General features: G+C 57.8%; 2 non-coding genes across 2 annotated transcripts; both read left to right on the top strand.

Moving 5' to 3' along the window:
* The first annotated feature begins 319 nt into the window (after positions 1-319).
* LOC142793850 (small subunit ribosomal RNA) lies at positions 320-2,134 on the top strand. Its single transcript, XR_012891872.1, has one exon. It is a non-coding gene; the product is annotated as a small subunit ribosomal RNA (ribosomal RNA).
* A 1,719-nt stretch (positions 2,135-3,853) lies between these two features.
* Positions 3,854-4,006, top strand: LOC142793844 (5.8S ribosomal RNA). Its single transcript, XR_012891866.1, has one exon. It is a non-coding gene; the product is annotated as a 5.8S ribosomal RNA (ribosomal RNA).
* The last annotated feature ends 522 nt before the right edge of the window (positions 4,007-4,528 follow it).

Below are 4,528 nucleotides of genomic sequence, written 5' to 3'. Positions count from 1 at the left end.
AGACGCGGGCGTGACCCGTCGTCTGGCGGCTTTGCAGTCTCGGCTCCGTTGCTAGTTCCGGCCGGTCCACCGACAGTGCAGCGGGCTTGGGCAACCCGCACGGCGCGACCGAGTCGATGCAACGAAAAAGAGCGAGCATGAACGTGCTTCTTGCCGCACGGCTCCCACTCGTCTTTCGGGAAGGTTGTGCCGTAGCGAGCTCGAACGCCGTCATCTCGGAGTGCAAAATAAGCGTGTTGGGGCGCCTGAAGGTGGCCTCCGCCGCACACAGACTGCGTCCGGCCCGCCGAGGGCGAGGACGGACGCGCAGTCGAACGATTACCTGGTTGATCCTGCCAGTAATCATATGCTTGTCTCAAAGATTAAGCCATGCATGTCTAAGTACATGCCGAAATAAGGCGAAACCGCGAATGGCTCATTAAATCAGTTATGGTTCCTTAGATCGTTTCTTCCTACTTGGATAACTGTGGCAATTCTAGAGCTAATACATGCAGTGAGCCTGGAGCCCTTTGGGTAACGGGTGCTTTTATTAGACCAAGATCGATCGGGTTTCGGCCCGTATTGTGTGGTGACTCTGGATAACTTTGTGCTGATCGCATGGCCACGAGCCGGCGACGTTTCTTTCAAGTGTCTGCCTTATCAACTTTCGATGGTAGGTTACTTGCTTACCATGGTTGTTACGGGTAACGGAGAATCAGGGTTCGATTCCGGAGAGGGAGCCTGAGAAACGGCTACCACATCCAAGGAAGGCAGCAGGCGCGCAAATTACCCACTCCCGGCACGGGGAGGTAGTGACGAAAAATAACAATACGGGACTCTTTTGAGGCCCCGTAATTGAAATGAGTACACTCTAAATCCTTTAACGAGGATCAATTGGAGGGCAAGTCTGGTGCCAGCAGCCGCGGTAATTCCAGCTCCAATAGCGTATACTAAAGCTGCTGCGGTTAAAAAGCTCGTAGTTGGATCTCAGTTCCAGACGAGTAGTGCATCTACCCGATGCGACGGCTCGGACTGAACATCATGCCGGTTCTTTCTTGGTGCACTTCATTGTGTGCCTCGAGATGGCCGGTGCTTTTACTTTGAAAAAATTAGAGTGCTCAACGCAGGCGAGTCGCCTGAATAAACTTGCATGGAATAATAGAACAAGACCTCGTTTCTGTTCTGTTGGTTTTTGGAATACGAGGTAATGATTAAGAGGGACGGACGGGGGCATTCGTATTGCGGCGCTAGAGGTGAAATTCTTGGACCGTCGCAAGACGAACTACTGCGAAAGCATTTGCCAAGAATGTTTTCATTGATCAAGAACGAAAGTCAGAGGTTCGAAGGCGATCAGATACCGCCCTAGTTCTGACCATAAACGATGCCAACCAGCGATCCGCCTGAGTTACTCAAATGACTCGGCGGGCAGCTTCCGGGAAACCAAAGTATTTGGGTTCCGGGGGAAGTATGGTTGCAAAGCTGAAACTTAAAGGAATTGACGGAAGGGCACCACCAGGAGTGGAGCCTGCGGCTTAATTTGACTCAACACGGGAAAACTTACCCGGCCCGGACACTGGGAGGATTGACAGATTGAGAGCTCTTTCTTGATTCGGTGGATGGTGGTGCATGGCCGTTCTTAGTTGGTGGAGCGATTTGTCTGGTTAATTCCGATAACGAACGAGACTCTAGCCTATTAAATAGGTGCGGGGTTCCCAGCACCTTACAACCTTCTTAGAGGGACAAGCGGCTCCTAGCCGCACGAAACAGAGCAATAACAGGTCTGTGATGCCCTTAGATGTCCGGGGCCGCACGCGCGCTACACTGAAGGAAGCAGCGTGTCTTTATCCCTGTCTGAAAAGACTGGGTAACCCGTGGAACTTCTTTCGTGATTGGGATAGGGGCTTGCAATTGTTCCCCTTGAACGAGGAATTCCCAGTAAGCGCGAGTCATAAGCTCGCGTTGATTACGTCCCTGCCCTTTGTACACACCGCCCGTCGCTACTACCGATTGAATGATTTAGTGAGGTCTTCGGACCGATGTCCGGCGCGGCCTTTCGGTTGCGCCGGTCTGTTGGAAAGATGACCAAACTTGATCATTTAGAGGAAGTAAAAGTCGTAACAAGGTTTCCGTAGGTGAACCTGCGGAAGGATCATTAACGGATTGTGAAGGGTGAGCGCCTCAGCTGCGTCTGCGCCCGACACTTTCTGCCGCTGACCCCGTTTGGACGCGGGGTCGGCTTTTCCCCACGGGGCTGCCTGAATGTGGAGCGGCACCCCGTGACAAATTGTTGCGCCCAGCGGACGCCAACACCGCGACCTTGGACGGTCGGCCAGGTGGCGGACGCGGGTACAAACGGCGCAACGCACTCATAGGTCGGCTTTCGACCCGCCACTGCACCGTGGCTCGAAGCGCTCGAAATGCGCGACCCGACCGCTGCGGGACCGCCTAGTACTGTAAACAGGAGCGGCGGAGCGCGAACGGCGAGTCGTGGTTACGTCGGTAGAAGGCGAGGCTGCGCGTTCCCGAAACGCCAGCCGAGTGCCCTCCCGACCGTTCGAGCGTGCAAGAACGAGACCCGACAATCGCGCGGCGACTGCCAAGTACGAGAGGAACGGCACAAGCGTCGGCGGTCGGTCAAGGAACTGGCGATGTGACGGGTCCGCTGTGCACCAGTGCATACCGTCCCGCCGTCCGCGGCAAGCGCCTCCGCGTCCTCGGGTGACGGAGGCTGCCGGTCGGTTCTTGCAGGCGAGGGATCTCGCTGGCACCGGTTCGCGTTGACGCGCGGCCGGTCATGGCACGGCGATGCGACGGCCGAGGTGCGCAGTACTCGATGGAGGAACCGCACGCTCCGATGACCGTCCCGCCCTCCGCGGCGTATGCGTACCGACCGTAATGGTTGCAGCAGCGCCGGCCGGCTTTTGAATTCGCCACACGAAACACGGTGCGAGATCGCGGTTAGGGGAGCGTCGACGTTGCCAGGCGTTTTGCTTGCTGCCGAGGGAAAGGCGGCACGGCCACGTCGCGCTCGTCGCGATTAGCGGGTCTGCGCGCTTTGGGAAGGTGCCGCAACGACTTGCCGAAAGAGGAAGCACGGAAGAACGAGGGACTTGGACGTCCCGACAATTGAACGCACTTGCGGCCAGGCCCTTGCTGGCTTCGTTCTTCCGCCTCGAGTAGGCTCGTACGCGGCTCCGGCGCCGAAAGTGGTCCTTGGCACCGACTTCGGTGGACGTGGGAAGTGCCGCGCAAGTACGGCGCGCCTGGCTCCACCTGTTGGCTAAAGTAGGCAGCCGGATCGGCATTTTGGTGTGCGGTGGCAAACCGTGGATGCGAAAAAAGCTTGTGCGATTTCGTGGAACAAAAAGCGGGGGTCCCCCTTTTTATGCGGAGGAGACCGACCCGCCCGCCGTGGTGAACCGCGACGCCACGGTAAAAACGGGAGAGGCTTGTCGATGGGACCGTGCATCCCGCGCTCCACGGAGGCCGGGAGGCGGCCGCCCGAGGAAATGTGTAGCCGTCGAGGCCCGCATCTGCGTGCACTCTTATCCAAATGGGTGTACCGCAGGCATTTTCTGGTTAGGCGGGCCAATGAGAGCGAGCACACAACGATACCTACGGGTCCGGCTTGGAGAACCGGCTTCGACGCCTCCCGAGTATTTATAGAGGGGTGGACCACGAAAGCACTCGCAAGTAGCGGAAGCGAAACGCCGTCCGAAACACACCGTTTGCTCGATTTGCGGCAGCCGAAAAAGGCGCGGCAGAGTTTTGGAGTCCAAGCGTGCGCTGAAAAGCGCCCTTCTTGGCCACTGTTTGGCCGAGTGCCAGAAACGTTTGGTTTTGACTGTACGGAATTGAACAAACACTTTTTCACGACTCTAAGCGGTGGATCACTCGGTTCTCGGGTCGATGAAGAACGCAGCCAGCTGCGAGACTTGGTGTGAATTGCAGGACACACTGAGCACTGATTCTTTGAACGCACATTGCGGCCTTGGGTCTTCCCTTGGCTTCGTCTGTCTGAGGGTCGGATCACATATCAAGAGAGCCTTCGGCGCACAAGGGAACGTGAGCCGTCGACTCGTTTTGACCGCGTCGGCAACACGGACAGCACGCTGAACACCTCACAGCGAGCGCCAACAGCGGCCACTCAAGGGCGAGACGGTGGCGACCGTCGTGCCAGAGCCCAACCGAAACGGGGGCGACCGACTGCATTGAGGATGTGGCACCTCGTTGAGACCGCCGCAGGACTTCGAGTCGGAAGGAAGCCTGCAGGGAAAGTGCGGTCGAGGTTGCGTACTCCTCTCTGCGACCGGGCGCGCAAGAGCTGCGAGAGCCACGGACGCGCAACTTTAACGCACGGTAAACACGAGGAGCGAAAGCCGGCCAGCAAAGCTTCTCCAGCCGTGCGCAAAGTGCGCGAGATCGCAGCCTTGCGTTGCGCTTGTTGCCCTCGAAGTAAGCAGGGTGTCCCGTAGACCGGGCGCTCGAACACGCTGCGGGGCCGTGCCTCCTCCAGGCTTTGCCGCGCGAACAGGGAACGTTCGCGCGC

The sequence above is a fragment of the Rhipicephalus microplus genome, unplaced genomic scaffold, assembly GCF_043290135.1.
Source record: "Rhipicephalus microplus isolate Deutch F79 unplaced genomic scaffold, USDA_Rmic scaffold_340, whole genome shotgun sequence".
NCBI classification, from domain to species: domain Eukaryota; kingdom Metazoa; phylum Arthropoda; class Arachnida; order Ixodida; family Ixodidae; genus Rhipicephalus; species Rhipicephalus microplus.
The sequence above is the reverse complement of the archived record's forward strand: the minus strand, read 5'-3'. Positions and strand labels throughout refer to the sequence as shown.